At 39.5% G+C, this 16981-nt stretch overlaps 1 long non-coding RNA gene across 1 annotated transcript in view; it reads left to right on the top strand.

Moving 5' to 3' along the window:
• Positions 1-865: 865 nt before the first annotated feature.
• Positions 866-16981, top strand: part of LOC125711340 (uncharacterized) — a 55910-nt gene continuing 39794 nt past the window's right edge. Inside the window, exons 1-3 of the long non-coding RNA XR_007383000.1 lie at positions 866-1070; positions 1153-1299; positions 4193-4358. This is a non-coding gene — a long non-coding RNA (uncharacterized LOC125711340). The remainder of the gene's footprint in view (positions 1071-1152; positions 1300-4192; positions 4359-16981) is intronic.

Raw genomic sequence — 16981 nt, 5'->3', positions numbered from 1 at the left:
GCAATTCAGATTATCCGCAGTAACACTCGGTGATTCACAGTTAAATAAAAAAGCGCGCGACTCGGCGCGCGCCGCCAGGCGCTCCGCTTCCTCGTGCGGTCACCGCGTCTAATTTGCGTGGATTCGGTAGCCGCCGCCTTTAGTTGTCCTACAGCGGTGATTTTATACTCCATAATAATCACACACCGCAGTTATTTTTCGGTGTGAAGGTGTCAGTTGTCTAATGTCCACCTCATCTAATGGGCAGAGTAATGTCAGAGGAGCCGCTCAAGTCCTGGAGCGCTAATTCCCTTAGTGGTAAGTTTGTTAAGACGTTGCGCTGCACACGGTAGAATAAACTCAGAAGACGGACCCCACGAGGACGCCTCACTGCTCAGCATCAAACCATTATATATCTGATTTTTATCTCAGTAAATATATATTTCTGTATTTCTAAAAATTAAATTATTTTTGATTTTATATATATATATAAAAAACTGTAGGTTCGCGAAACTGCATGCTTGTCATCGAGCCAGGATCTGCATTACAATTCATCTGGTTTAGGATGCAGCCCTTTTCCCGGATACCCTCACCTTTCTTGGTGTTTGTGTTGCATTTTAATTGTTTCGAGTGATTAGCATTAGCTGCCGAGCTTGTAAAATATTTAACAGCTCTACTGTATCTGAATAAAAAATGAAATTGCGCCGAATTCTGAGGGCTGTAAGTTGCAGAATGTGCTTTACATGATTTTTTTCTATATGATATTCGCCTCCTCACAATTATGATTTCAAAATTAAAAAAGTGATCTTTTTGTGTGCTTTTTTGTGAATGTTAAGAACTCATACAGGGTGTCCTGTATCCTTTTCTTCCTTGGATAGGCCTTAGACTCACCGTGATTCTGTACTGGGTGAACATGGATGGAGGGATAGATGTTTTGAATATCTCATCTGACACTGCACAAACAATAGCCACGCAGCAGATATTCATAACGTTGACACCTACGCTGCTACCCTGAGCTGGCTCCCTTGCTCTCCCCAGAACACATGAGCTGCATTCTTACCTGCATGAGGGCGCTCTAATGAGCTTAAATGGTAGGTATCCCAGAAAGAGCAGTCACTTCACCAACCGACTCTGAGGTACTTCTCCTCACGTTATTATCACATGGGCCCACAGAGCCTTTGCAAGCTGACACAAGTTCACGGCCGTCCTCCTGACAGGCTGGGACGCACGGAGGGTGAATGGAGGACAAGCTCTGTGCAATACAACAATTCAAAGTGGACACAAGTCTTCCTGCGAGAGTGTACTGTGCTCTAGGACATGGTGAGCAAACATATTTCTAGTCTTCTCACAGTCCTCCTGCTAATTAAAACTCCTTTTACCTCCTGAAAAGCTCCTATACCTTTCTTGTCAAACAGACCCTCATGAGTATGAAGTATGATCAGAATACCTTATTTAATGGATGTGTTTAAAGGTAGCCCTGGGTTTATCGTCCATCTGGTACTTTTCTCAGAAGCATTACACTGAAGTTGAGCTTTTATTTTTCACATGTTCAACACAGAGACTCAGAACCTAAGCTTAATACCATGGCTGGTTTAATGCCATCTGCCATTGGCTTCAGATAAAATTGACCAGTTTCTGGTCACCGCATGCCTTGCCAGTGAATAAATACTGTGCAGAGGTACACATGTTTTATTCATATGTTTTCATGTTTTGTGTAACAATATTTTGTCAATATGTATAAAAATACACTTTTGTCAAGGAGTTGCTCTGGATTGCCAAACAAGATGGCCCCCAAGCCCCAGACAATTGATAACATCTTTACACATGCTGCTCCACCTTCCTGTCAAAGGTCTTGTTAGCTTCTTCTGTTCCAGGCATTTGATTTTCCAAATGGTTATGGAAATGTTTGTAAAAACAGAAAGCAGCTTCCTTCACAATAAAAACCACTCATGGTGTTATAAAACGTCATTGCTATGCATAGTTATTCTCTGTTACTTAAAGAGTACTCATTCAAAACATTTTATCGTGTAATTCCTCTAATAAAATATCAAGTGCTAATATGATATTTTCATGCATTTTCATGTATGAGGAATGTTTCATTCTGCAGACATGTGCCTTCAGGAAATTTTAATTGGTCTTTATAAATAGTCTAATTACCTCCAGTTGGAGTAGTGCTAATTTATTGGGCTCCTTGAATCAAGTCATTTTGTAATTAACTAGAATTTAAATTGAGCTGAGACAGTTTTCTTTTTTTGTAATCATGACATCTTTTTCACAAAGTATTTTTATTTGTGACACCACGCTGTGTCAGTTCTCAGTATGATGTTAAAAATTTTAATGCAATTGCTTTTATGGGATGATTTTCTTGATTATTCTGATGCATTGTGACTTTCCTGTTGTTTAATTCATTCAGTAGCAGTTTGTGAATGTTGGGTACATGTTAATATGACTGGTTCTCAATTTCATTTTCTGTTCTTTCTTCCGTTCTTGCTTGCCCTCATCCCCTTGTGTTTTTGATATGCCCTGGTGCTGTCATAATTATAACATGCAAGGTAGTCACCCCATTTACTAATATAGAAAATATGATTTGACTTTCTGGTTTAATAAATTTTATTTTTCGTATGTTGGTATAAAGAGTATTATAGTTCACCACCTTTCAATTTTTGAGAGTTAAAAGCACAAGTTACTATGTGAATGTCTCAGCGTGTGCGGGACGCAGACTGGAGACAGAGGAGCGGCAGTCAGGAAATCAGGAAACACGGGGTTTAATCAAAAGGGTAGAGACAAGCAAGTAAAAACACGCAACGACTTTACAATGACCGGATTGGGGAAACAAACTTAAACGCAGACTTAAATACACCAGACTAATAACAGCAACAAGAAACAGCTGGTAAACTCGGGGAATCCACACGAAGTTAAGGAGGGGGCGTGGCACACGGAAGGAGCGGGAGATGGGGGCAGGACACTGAAATTGAAGAGGAATGGGGTAACAACCAGATTCAGCTGATTACTTTTTCTGTTTAGAAAATAAGATCCCAGCCTGGGTCTAGCGATGCAAATGTAGATATTGCTTTTGAATGGACTGTCTCTGAAGAAATGTAATTTATTTTTTATAAATTAGTGTGAACATCCTCAGTTCAATGGTTCAATGTCATTTTTACAGTGTATTGTTAAAGTGTTGTTACCTAGGGATGTGAATCCTCTGCAATGTTCAGTTAAAGCAATACAATGAGTTTGATTTTTTTTAAATGTAATTCATATTGTCATTATCATTGCCTGAACATCATGCTTTTTCAACATATTATTGTTTAAGTGCTACAACAGTGTTCTTCCTGTGTTGTGCGTTCCTGTGTTCCTGTGTTTTCCTTCAGGCTCTCCAGTTTCCTCCCACAACTAAAAAGGAAGACATACAGTTAGATCAACTGGATCTCTTAATTACTCATATGGTGTAGGTGTTTGCCCTGCCAAGCACAGGCGTTCACTTCAGGGAGTTTTTTTGCTTCTTGGGATAGGCTCCAGGCCCACAGTGACCCTAGGTTAAACAGAATGGATGTATGTTTGTGGCCCAAATTAATATGTGAGATTCCAGAGTAGAACACGCCTCATTCTGTTGAGTGTTTCTAATGCATTTCCACATCTATTTTGTTTTGGCATTTTCCTAAAGCCTTAAGAATGACAAGATTACAAACAACACCTCTTGTTTTTTTTTTTGTTTTTTTTTTTGCAAATTGTATCCCTTTGGCCCAGCGTCACACTCATTGGCGTCCACTCAAGGTGTTCCAGGATGTTTTCCCCATATCAGCACAAATCAAAGAACTGCTGGTGTGTTAAAAACTATTAATTTTGAGAAAGCGGCAAGTTAATTTGAGAACACAAGACGATCAATACCCCAGTCTTGAAACCAAAACAAGTGGTACTGAGACCTATATTAAGAAAATCAAAAAGAAAATTATTGGGTGTGTTTTATATTGTTTGTCGCTATGAACATTGACATGCATTTCATTTATCTGTTTCAATATAATAGTTTTATGAATCCAACATTTTAGTATTTAGTTAATATGGCGTGTTTTTTTTGGTATGTGCACAACCGTGGACTTTTATGGAACACTGCGGATGGACACTAAGTGGTGAATATCCGTAACAATATCCATATAACCAGGTTTTAAGTCTAATTGCTCCACTAACAGACAGAAATTATCCTTTTTTTCCTCAGGATTTGGACTGGCATCTTTTCCTGTCTTGAAGTCTAATACCACGTTGAATGTGGAACAGCAAAGCCATGGGTACAGAATCCCGGAGACATATTTCACACAGAGGTTACGCTGCTCGAGTCCATAACATCCAGAATGTTCTGGTGCACAGGGTAGCTGCTCCATCAGGTGAGTTGCTGTGGACCAAAAGCAGTGAAATATAGGGTTATGGTATAAAAAATTGAGATGTCCATTGAAAGACCTTCATCTCCCTAATATTGCAGAAAAAAACACCTATTAATATTTTCATCCCTACTCTACTTTTCATTTTTTCCCAAATGCTATAAACATTGCTCTTCCTCAGAATATTTTACTCCCATATTGTAAATGTTCTTTAAAAAGGCTCTTTGCTATACAAATACAGCAGACCTAATTCCATAAAAAAACAACTAGAGCACATGAGCAAGACATGACTACACTGTGACTACACTGCCTTCTAACAACCACGATCCACCTTTATGATCCCGAAGGTACATTAGATAGATTGTATTCAGAAAACATAAGGAGACTAAAAAAGGATCTGGCCACAGAGTTGCTTGCATGAGAGAATAACAATAAACAAAACAGGATCTGGTCAGTGAGCTTCGACTGTGTGACTTAGTATAACAAAATGTTTAATAACTTCTCAGAAACCATCTACCAATGCAGTGCCTAGCTTTATTATGGGGTAGCGCAAAGTGTGATTTAACTCTCAGTGTTCATACATAAATAAATAATCACCCTGAAGTCCAATTAGGACATCCGTCAACCTTATTGCTATTCCTAAGTGCCCTGTTACCGTTACTAAGGTTACTAAGTGACGTACGCAGTTTATAACAATGAACTTGCAGTGTCAGTGGGGCACATTAACTCAGGCCTCACACACTGGGGATCAGCGGTTAAGGACCTGGGCTTCTGAAGGAAAGACCATAGACCATGGATGGGGTGGCAGGGGGAGGCATGAAGTGCCGTGCAGTTTTATCCAATTAAAAAGGCCATACACTAAATGACTATGATTTAAGAAACTGTTTACATGTGAGTGTATGATTTGCATGGGGCGAAGTGGGGGGGGGGAGGTTGCTGATATCACAAAAGTACAATGTAAGTAAGGAGGCACCCAGGAGATTATCCAACCTGTCAGGCCATTAGAATGAGAGCGTCGTCCGCAGCACTAATGCCGGTCATTATCAGCGGGGACCCAAGCACCTGTTCTGGGGCGTTTGTGTTAAATGCACGCCATTAACCTTGCTGACAGACACGTGTGCGTGCGGGAGTGGGCTCCCGGGGGCCACAACTCGCAGAGGCACTGCCGACTTTGGCCACACAGAGACCATCTGGCTGGAGCGACGGGGAGGTCTGCCTGAGGGTCTGGGGGTGCGGGGCAGGGGCCGTGCCCAGCCCATGGGGGGCAGCGGCAAATCGAAGGTGGTCTGCGGATTACCACGCGCCCCTGCCGGCCGCCCCTCTCACCTCCTCCCGGCCCGACGGTTATCTGCTCCCGCTGATGCTGGCTGCACTTCAAAGTTTGTTCGGCTGGGCATTTTCGGGGCTCGGCGGTTATCAGATGCAAATTGTTTTCGGTGACCTCTGTACGAGGATTTTCAGCAAATACTTCAAAGACGAGGAAGCAGGATGAAATTATGCATGTGGCATTAAACCCTTGGCTGAGTGTAAAGACTTAAATTCCATTTCTAATTGTTTATTTACATCTATGTTAGGATTTTTTTTTGAATGGCAAATGTAAATATATCCCTCTGCAATATATACATATACAGGGCATGTTTTTTAGACAATTTAGTCTGATTTACTGTCTAATTTTTGCTACACCTACTGAAATTAATTGAAAGTAAAAAAAAAAAAACTTTTATGGCCTTCACCCTTCTATTGGTTTGAATTAATGGTTTGAATTGCTAAAACAGTAGCTTGGGAAAAACAAAAAAAACAATCTAAGTTCATTAATAAAATTCGGTTTGAACTTTTGACAGCTGATTCTCTTTCCTGCATTCCTCACCTCAGCTGCGTTGCAGATGGGTTCTGACTACACGACAGTCCTGATTCTTTAAGTTTTAAAGTGAGACAAAAGCTTAATTTCTGCTCTGACATTATTGTGGTGGCCAAGAGAAAAGAACTATCCGTGATTATTACCAAATGTGGGAATTTACGAGGCGACAAATCACACTGTTTATGAGGGAACAGAGACCTTGGCATTCCCTTTTTTCACAGGACGCATTACTCTTACGAATTTGCTTATGGTACTTCTGTCAACTACCTAGAATGTTGGCATAAGCGGAAAGGATCTCATTGAAGGCTGGCATGAGTTGTTGAACAAGTATTATACACAAGGTCCTTAAGACTGGAGGAATTGGTTAAACGTATACCATCCACTGGACAGTACACCTAGAAGGATGGAGAAGATAGGCCTCAGAAGAAACACAAGAAATCTTCATAGTTAAATATTATATGAACAATGGAAACACAACCAGAGCTCTCTCTACCCACAGTTAAAGACAGAGGTTCAGTAATGTGCCGGGTTGTTTTTCTGCTCGGGAGCCTTGAATCTGTGCGTCGTATAATGAAACCATTTGGTTTTCAAGGTATACTGGTTTGAAATGTTCAAGATTAATGGATCTTCATCAGAGGTTGTGGGTCTTTCATCAAGGTAATGATGTCAGCATTCCAGACTCTTCTGTACTGTTCTATCAAGAGATGAGTCCCAACCAGAACAGTAGCAGCAACAGCAGCAAGGAAACTACTGAAACATTTGAAAAGTTCCTTGCAGTTGAAGTGTGTGGTAAATGATCAGGTAAAATTTAGAATTTAGTGAATTTAGTGATCAATTGTCATTGTTGACACGCCACAGTACATAGTGCACAACAATGAAATGTGTCCTCTGCATTTAACCCATATGTGACAATGTGACAACATTGCAGGCTATGTGCGAATAATGAGTGTGCCCTGTGATGGATTAGCACCCCTTCCTGGGTTGTTCCCTGCCTTGTGCCCATTGCTTCCTGGATAGACTCCGGACCCCCATGACCCTGCATAGGACAAGTAGGTGTGAGAAACGATGAATGAAGCATTAATAGGCGTTACAGGTATTACTTCCCCAAAGTCAATAATCGGGTTGATTTTAAAAATTTAATTAATTACTTTTCTACTGGACTGCTTTAATAGAAATTAAAAACAAAACAATTTGAATTGGTATTTAATACCAATTTATTTCAGAATATTTGACAAAATATATATGTAGAGTATAAATGAATTTGGCTGATACCGTACTGAATATTTACTCAAATTTACTAAAACTGAATATTTACTCAATTAAATGTCCGATATTGTTTATTTTTTAAATTTCCTAGTTCTTCTATCAGTACTTTCAACATTTGTATTTCTTTGGGATGCATATTTTAATATGACTCTATTTTGCAAAAGGGTTTTTTTCAGCATTAAACATAAGTTATATATAATGTATACATTTAACAATCCTTAGATAATCACAACAAACACCTTGAAATGTAAATCATCACAGCAATTGGCTGATCTCTTGCACTCCTCCATAATTTCAGTTCATTATCTGGAGTTCACAAAGGAACAATAGATCTGATTGAAATCTCAAAATGCTCTGAGCTCCATGCTGCAAAGGAAGGTGACAGTGATATTAAGTTGGTGAGCTTGTTAAGTCTCCCTTCTTACCTGTCAAGACCAAAGTGCATTTTGTCTCGGCTGCCAAGGCATACATGGTGAACATCTTAGGTCTGGAATCTGCTATGCACTTGGATCTCTGTCACGGATGTGTTCTATAACCTTTTTCAGCAGCCCTAATTTGCTTAAAACCAGACCTTTACGATCAGTAGATAAAGCAGTACTTTGACCCATATCCTTTACTAACAGCTCCAGAAGTACCTCTGGAGAAGATATACAATGAAGTTGCAGCCCTAAAGAACTGAGATTTTAGATAGATAAGATGAATCTCAGTCTAAAGCAAAGATATTTGCAATGGGATATTAATAAACTGTTTTTGTGGCCAATGAAATTTCCATAAAGAGAAATATGGGCAATAAGATGATCATAGACAGTTGATTCAACCAATAAGATTTCCCCACACATGCATAATGATTTCTCAGCAAGAAGGTTTTTAATAAGGAGATAACGTCTGTTGATTAGCAAGCAGGTATACAGCTTAAATAAATTAATAAATGCCTATTTTGATTAACTATAATTCCACTGCTTCATTCAGTCCATGTCACTGCTTCCCGATGTTTCATTTCTCACAGGAAGGGCTGAAATGAAGCTTAAAACTTTTGAAAACAAGATTAATATGCAGAATTGTGGAAGGTCAAACCATTTCTTATAGGCATTTAATAATTGGTTTAATTTGCATAAGAAAATTGGTTCTATGTATCTTCAAACATCAGAGGGCTACCCCTAATTACCTCACAATACTTTTTTGCGCTATATTTACCACTTAATTTGCATATGTTAATTACTGAAATCAACCATTTGTATGGAGAAATGCATTATTATTATTATTATTATTATTATTATTATTATTATTATTATTATTATTATTATGGTTAGCAACTGTGTACTGGATAAGTGGTTGGGGAAGATGGATGGGTGGACTATTATTATTGTATTATTATTATTTTTGTTGTAGTTTTATTGATACTAGGTGCATTATTGAGGGGTACACACTTTCTAGCATACATTTATTCCCCGTCACCATATTCTAGTTAGGTTTGTCAGTTGAGAATTAAAAATAAAATTGCATCCCTTACGACATGCGTACAACATAAACATCCATGTGAAAAATAAACTGCAGACAGCGCCAGGGACATGTGGGAGGAAGAGTCCCCACAGAAGGTGGCTGCGGCGTCCGAATGGTGCAGGGCTAGAGGCTTGGGGCTGATTAAAAGCTAGATATAGGGCTGAGAAATGCACACTCCCTATGGTGAAGCTCGTGCTGCATCGGGGTTAATTCCAATGAACATAAGGCACTGGGAGGGCGGCGTGGTGGCTCTGCGGGTAGTGCCGTGGACCCCCACAGCTCAACTGGGGATTGTGGGTTTCATTCATGGCTCCATGTGTATGACTTGTGAAGTGCATGATCACCCTGTGTTTGTGCGGGTTTTCTCTCATAAGCCAAAAAATACGGGATTAGAGGAATTGGTCTTCTGTCAGTCACACTTGGTGTGTATCTGTGTGTGAGTGCGTGCCCCACACTGGCTTGGCATCTGTGCTTTCTGGGATGGGCTCCAAACGCATTGCAACCGGGTAGCAATAAGTGTCTGTGGAAGATGGATGGATAAGCTACCTGATTTGCAACAGGAATTGTGGGGGAGTGGAATGATTTACACCAGGAATTGTGGGAGAGCTCCTCTTGTAATATGGCAATATGGGGACAAATTCTGTCTCCCTCAGCAATGTGGGCACATCTTCTCTAATTGAAATGGTTGTGCTATTTTGTCAGCACTTGCAGAAGTTAATAATGTTTTGCCAAAAACTCAAAAATATTTAAGCGATGATTTACATAAATCAAGACTTTAGAGACTTCGTTTACACATCTTATTCAGTATCTGTTGGGCGATTGACATTTCTGAGCCATTACAAGTTTTAGGTCCCTTAGGATTTTGTGGGAGACAGTAATAGTGTCTGTAATATTCACATCACATTACCTCACCAACATTTCCTGTCACCATGGTGATGACTTATTCACAGGTAAATAGCACTCCTTGAGCTTTTGCCATGAAAACAATCTGTGGAGAGTGTTTCTTTTCTGTTTGTAAGTTTCGACTTTTCAGGTCCCTGTTCATAAATGTTTGATCTGAGACTTCATGTTGTACCAGCAAATACATATTTTGTGAAATACAGTGGTACCTTAGGACTTAATTTGTTCCAGAAGGCTGGTCGAGTTGTGATTTAGTTGAGGTCTAAGTCGAAATTCCCCATAAGAAATTATGTAGATGAATTTAATCCGTTCCAGACCCCCAAATGATTGCCTACTCAAACTTATGTACTTATCTAGCTAATGATAAAATGCATTAACAATCAATATAAAACTAATACACACATGAAAAAGCACACATACAAAAGCAGTATTCAGTAAATAAATGACGATCCCATACTCTGAAGCGAGAGCAGACGCACACACACTACCTTCAAGTCTGGCTATAATTTCCTTTTTAAGCTGTACAGTTACTTTCACTACTTTCCTCTTTGGTTTGCAGCTATCACTGCTCACTTTCTTAGGGGGCATGATTAATGTATCAGTAAGTGTACTGTAGATAAAGTACAAGAAAATTCACACCGAATACAGGAACTCAGGTTTTGCATGTCAAACTCAGTCAAGAGGTACTGTGAGGCTGAGAGTTATTCATAGGCATCAGCATCCCAGTAGGTCCGTTTGCCTTTGTTTCAGCGCATTCGTGATGCGCCTCGATCCATACAAGTTTTAGCAGGTCTGTTTTGTCGTGTTCCGAGTTTTTGGTGGAGTTGCATCTAGATTTTTCTCAACCGAACCGTTTGAGATCTGAATTGGTAGTGTTGAATGCATCTCGACCCATAGAAGTTTTAGCAGGAAAGGTCAAATTGCAAGATTTAGGCCGAGGTACAAGTTGAAAGGAATTCCACAGACCCGTTCAATGTCCAAGTTAAGAGGTGTTTGACTTCCGAGGTTCTGCTGTATTTCCTTTCCTTCGGAAATGATTTTAAGCCTTATTCATAGTGAATTCTCATTTTTGTGGCATTAGGAAACTTTTACATTCAGTACCAGTTAAAAGTTGGGTCCACCTTCCCTAATTTGTACTACTTGAGGGGTGGGGCAGCTCTAGGGGTTGGGATTCAGAAGATTGCCGGGTTAAAACTTTGGGTGAACAGAGTGATCCCACCATTGGGCCCTTGAGCAAGGCCCTTAACCCCAATTGTTCCAAGTACTGGCTGACCTTACATTCTCTTCTACGACATTTTCATGGTCTCCGGGGACATTTTTACAGCTGTCTGCAGACTCACTGGCCGCTTTTCGTTCCCTCTCTTGTCAAACTTCTCCAAAACCATTTCTGCTGTGTCTAGGTCTGACGCCCAGGTCATGTGATGTGACACTATCACTCTCCTTTGTAGGAGGCTTGACACGTCCATACTTTTGGCTGACACTGTATACTTTATATACACACACTCAACATAAGTGATAAACTTGGGAAACCAACAACACAGTCAGAATTCCTCAAGTTTTAACATGAAAGAAAAACCAGTACTTGTCAAAGACTTACTCATACAATACCAGTCTTAATAAAACATCATCCCTTTAAGAATGAGAAAACTGACTTCAGCTAAAAAAAAACATCATTGCTCTGGAGGAGTATTTTACAGTGAAGGAGATGATGCATTTGAGGATGGTCAGGTTAAGGAGATTCTTCATAGTCTAGCTAATAGGTGTGCTCTGCCTTTCATCTCCGCAGTTTGATTAAGGGTGGAGGGATATTCATTAAAGTAAGCTTTGAAGGTTTATACTCCAGCTAATTCCTTAAGTCTTCCTTCTGATTTAGCCTTAGTAATCCCTCCCGAGGTTTACAAGTGACAGACCATTCTACAATACCAACAATCTATTTAAAGTATTGTGATATTTCACCGGAATAAAAAAACCACAGCCCAACTCATCTTTACTGGAATTATTGTTGACAGGTCCATCAGTAGCCCTGACACACGCAACATGTTGGCAAGCAATTGAAAGGAGAGTCTCTGTAAATCCATCCTTTGGAAGCAGTTCAGAACAAACATGCCAAATGACTTAATTATGTTCTATCCAAATTCTCATTTTTACCTTAAACTGGGTTCAGGGCAGTGATCCGTTGTCACCTGTAAAGATGCATTTTTTTAAGGATACTCAGCCAGTTTCAACTGAAGTAATGAAGGATCTGAGGGCCAGCTTGACTGAAATTCCAGGCTAGGACATGATGGGAAATATGAATGGAAGTTTTCTTTCATGGTTGTCTCCTTGTGTTACATTTTGAGGATTTTGCATTTTGGAAGCTTCTTAAATGTCCAATGAGTAATTTGTTTGAAAATGCATTCTTATGTCTGTGTTGTCTAAGGGTAATTGCCAGGAGAGTCATAACTTTTCAGCAAAGGATTAGAAACATCTTTTAATCTTTTGCTCTACTCTAATCTGCTGCTGTTTCTTTTACCATGTCAAAGGCAAAATTGGGCGGGCAATTACTTATAGTCCACTTATGAACATGGCCATGTGCTCATGATAAGCCTTGTATGATTATTTCACAACAGGTAAGAACATTTTGGGATAAACAGAAAATGATAAAAAGATCATTTTTTTAAATGTGTCGCAGTATATACTTTAAATGTTAAGCCTGAAAATAGCCAGCACCTGAAAAATCTAAATATGACTGCAAAACAATTACCCAATTAAAGCAATTTATAGATTACAACCATCAGTCAATGTAATTTACACATTAATTACATATAATTATGCCTGATTTTGGTTATCTCCATAAATCAATCAACAGTCCCTAAATTTCCATAAATCAATCAGCAATGAATAACAATAATATTTTCTGTATTGTTAATCATTTAAATCTAAATCGTGACACATTTTTTAGTTATAAAATTAGCAAATTTAATTTATAAATCTACGGTGCACTGGTGTGTATGTGTGTGTATTTCACTGTGAATTTGAGGATAATTGCCAGACCAATTGTAACTTTTCAGAAAAGGATTATGCAGTCTTTAATCTTGCTATCTGCTGTGCCTTCTTTTCTTGTGTCAAAAAGAAAATTGGTTTGGCAATTATTTTGTGTGGGCAGCACGGAGCTCAGCGGGCAGCATGGTTGACTCACACCTTGTCGTTGGGGTTGGGGGTTTAAATGTCTTCTATGTGGAGTTTTCATGTTCTCCCAGTGTTATGCGGGCTTCCTCCCACAGTCCAAAAACATGCAGTTCGACAAACTGGCATCTTTAAACTGTCTGTAATGTGTGTGTTTGCCCTGGCATCGCGTTTAGGGCGCCCCCTGCCTTGTGCCCTATGATGCCTGGGATAGGCTCCAGGTTCACTGTCACTCTGTACTGTATGAGCGATTAGAAGATGCTGGATGGATAGAGTTATTAAGTCTCGATCCATGGTATCCTTCACTATTTTCTTGTTCTTAACTGTTGTGTATCAATTAGGCAGAATCCCAGTATATTAAGAGTGTGTTTTTTTTACTTTATGAATGGCTCTATTCCTAACATTATAAAAAGGCGCATCATGCTTCGGGACCAATCATATCGAACTTGCCTATAAAGATATCCTAGCAAGTTAAGAAAATATAAAGAAATATACAGTCACTCCTTCACATCTGTGAGGGTTAGGGGTGGAAGATCCCTGTGAATTAGAAAATTCATAAATAGTATTTGGGCCCCCAACCTCAACCCATAACAGTCTGCCAGCCTGAATGATAATATAAAAAGTCCTTTTATCACCAATTTCTAAACAAATAGTACAGTCATTTCCTATCTAGACCTAGACCTTTTCATACAATATACAAACCATATGAATGATGCCCCTGTATGTATAAAGTTAATACTGTATGCACTGGGTACACAGCTTTTAGGACCCATTATTAAAAAAGCAAAATTAGAGGCACAGAAAAGTGTGAAATTTACTGCAACTTACAGTGACTGCTAACACATGAAGATGCAGTAAAAAATATTTGATTTTAAAAGATACACTGAAAAATATGAAACACTAGATAGATAGATAGATAGATAGATAGATAGATAGATAGATAGATAGATAGATAGATAGATAGATAGATAGATAGATAGATAGATAGATAGATAGATAGATAGATAGATAGATAGATAGATAGATAGATAGATAGATAGATAGATAGAATTCGATTTTTATGGGATCCAAATCATTTTCAGTACTGTTTTTCACTTAGTTGTTCTCTGTGAGTTACTGAGATCTTTTGGAAAGCTCCAAAACTATTCCCATGTCAAATGTCAAATTCATGAATGTGGAAGGGCGACTGTATATAAATTGTTTATAGACAATTTCAACAAATCATGTCTTGTAACTTGGTCCATTTATACTTGGCTTTTCCTGCATCAGGCTCGTCTTTTCCCGAGTACAGAAAAGAACATGCCCTCCCTCTCCCGTCCTCCGCACCATAATCTCTCTGCCCCCTACTGTAGATGATGCAAACTTTGCACCATTTAACTGGAAAGTTTCACAGGCTCACAGCTGTGTCAACCAGACTGGTCAGTCAAGACATGTGGCCATTTGCTAACCAGCTCTCAGTGAAAAGAGCTAATTTGCTGTCCTTGCGTCCCCCTAATTAAGCACGGCTGGGAAGCTCCAGTTTATTTATGGCTGCACAGTTATCTTGAGCTCAGTCTTATTCATTCTAGCATTCTACAGTTTCTCCGAAAGAAAATTCCAGACCTGACTGCCCCTGTCCGCCCTGTAAAGTTGTTAAATTCAAACCCCCTTCTCTCTCAATTACCTTAATCAGACGTGACGCAGAACCCAGCCATTGTAGTCTGTAAGTGTCCATATAAAAAAAACCCTCATTGTTTCTGCCATTCTGGTACTCAGACGGCATTGGGAAAAAAAATGTTCCAGAAAATTCAGTCTCCCTCTCTTTCAGAGTGGAAGGGCCTTGCACTGCTCTGAAGCACGATAAATAACTGACCGCCTTCTCCGTCAATTAAGTGAGCAAACTAGCATCTAAAGGCATCGATCCCTGCCCTGCTGCAACACCTGGCCCCAGACAGAAAATTCCGAAAAGCCGGAATGCTTTATAACTCGGGCTGCCCACCCAGAATGAACCCCACATCTCCGTTCCAGTTTGTGAACAACCGAGCCAATGGCATAAAGAGTTACCTTCAAATTTAGTATTAAAATATTTTCTCACAGGCTTCATTGAGCAGTCACATAAAATAATGGACTGCTTCTTTCAGTTCTTCCCACTTAAACCAGCAGAACTCTGGGTCCTAAGAACTGCAGCATTCAAGGCAGTCAAATATATTTTTACAACTGGGGTGCAACCTCTACACAGTCAATTTACCCCATGAGGTTTTTTTTTAACTATCCCTATGTTACTTATGAAGCAGGTCACACATTATGGTATTATGTTATAATAATGTTATCATCTAACCATTCCTTCCTGGTGAGGGCATGACACCTTCAACTTGACCATATCTGTTAAACCTGATGTGATAATTCCAAAGCAAATTGTTTTTTTACCTTCAACAGATGTCATGGAATTAAAAGCCACACTAATCGTGTTACGATCAAGCACAGCAGTAAATAGACACAATTTCCATAAATCTAATTGGCTGCACACCTGCAGAAGTCTCCACGTTCACTTGAAGTAAACGGAGTCCCATGTAGTGCTTTCTGCTTGCCAGGAGATATGTTATGTTTTTCTTTGCTTGTCCATTTTTCCTCCTCAGTAAAAAAAAAAATAACTTGCCAAGTATTGATAATGAAGACAAAAATTGCTTTTCTTAGTACTACTATCTAAGATTAATAAGTACAGATTTTTAATCTTGACCCATTTGTGGAGTCTATTCAAATGTTCATTTTTAGAAGAGGAGAAAAAAAAACACATGAAAAGTACACTCCCACTGCATGGCGTTCATACTTCCATTCTGCATATTCCTGATTTTATCTCAAGGAGATTATGCAAACTCAAATATTGCATTGAATGTCTTATAATTGTTCAGTTTTTTGATAATTGGTTATTTATATATATATATATATATATATATATATATATATATATATATATATATATATATATATATATATATATATACTGAACAAAAATATAAACGCAACACTCTTGTTTCTGCTCCCATTTTTCATGAGATGGACTTAAAGACCTACAATTCATTCCAGATACACAATATTACCATTTCTCTCAAACATTTCTCACAAATCAGTCTAAATGTGTGATAGTGAGCACTTCTGCTTTGCTGAGATAATCCATCCCACCTCACAGGTGTGCCACATCAAGATGCTGATCTGACATCATGGGTAGTGCACAGGTGTACCTTATACTGCCCACAATAAAAGGCCACCCTGGAATGTGCAGTTTTTTGCTTTATTGGGGGTCTGGGGACTCAGAACCGGTCAGTATCTGGTGTGACCACCATTTGCCTCATGCAATGCAACACATCTTCTTCGCATAGAGTTTATCAGATTGTCAATTGTGGCCTGTGGAATGTTGGTCCACTCCTCTTCAATGGCTGTGCGAAGTTGTTGGATATTAGTGGGAACTGGTACACGCTGTCGTATACGCCGGTCAAGCACATCCCAAACATGCTCAACGGGTGACATGTCCGGTGAGTATGCTGGCCATGCAAGAACTGGGACATTTTCAGCTTCCAAGAACTGTGTACAGATCCTTGCAACATGGGGCCGTGCATTATCTGTCTGAGTGGCTGGTCTCAGACGATCTTGGAGGTGAACCTGCTGGATGTGGAGGTCCTGGGCTGGTGTGGTTACACGTGGTCTGCGGTTGTGAGGCCGGTTGGATGTACTGCCATATTCTCTGAAACGCCTTTGGAGACGGCTTATGGTTGAGAAATGAACATTCAATGCACGAGCAACAGATCTGGTTGACATTCCTGCTGTCAGCATGCCAATTGCACGCTCCCTCAATGCTTGTGGCATCTGTGGCATTTTGCTGTGAGACAAAACTGCACATTCCAGGGTGGCCTTTTATTGTGGGCAGTATAAGGTACACCTGTGCACTACCCATGATGTCAGATCA

This window comes from Brienomyrus brachyistius, chromosome 17 (genome assembly GCF_023856365.1).
Source record: "Brienomyrus brachyistius isolate T26 chromosome 17, BBRACH_0.4, whole genome shotgun sequence".
NCBI lineage: Eukaryota > Metazoa > Chordata > Actinopteri > Osteoglossiformes > Mormyridae > Brienomyrus > Brienomyrus brachyistius.
The sequence above is the reverse complement of the archived record's forward strand: the minus strand, read 5'-3'. Positions and strand labels throughout refer to the sequence as shown.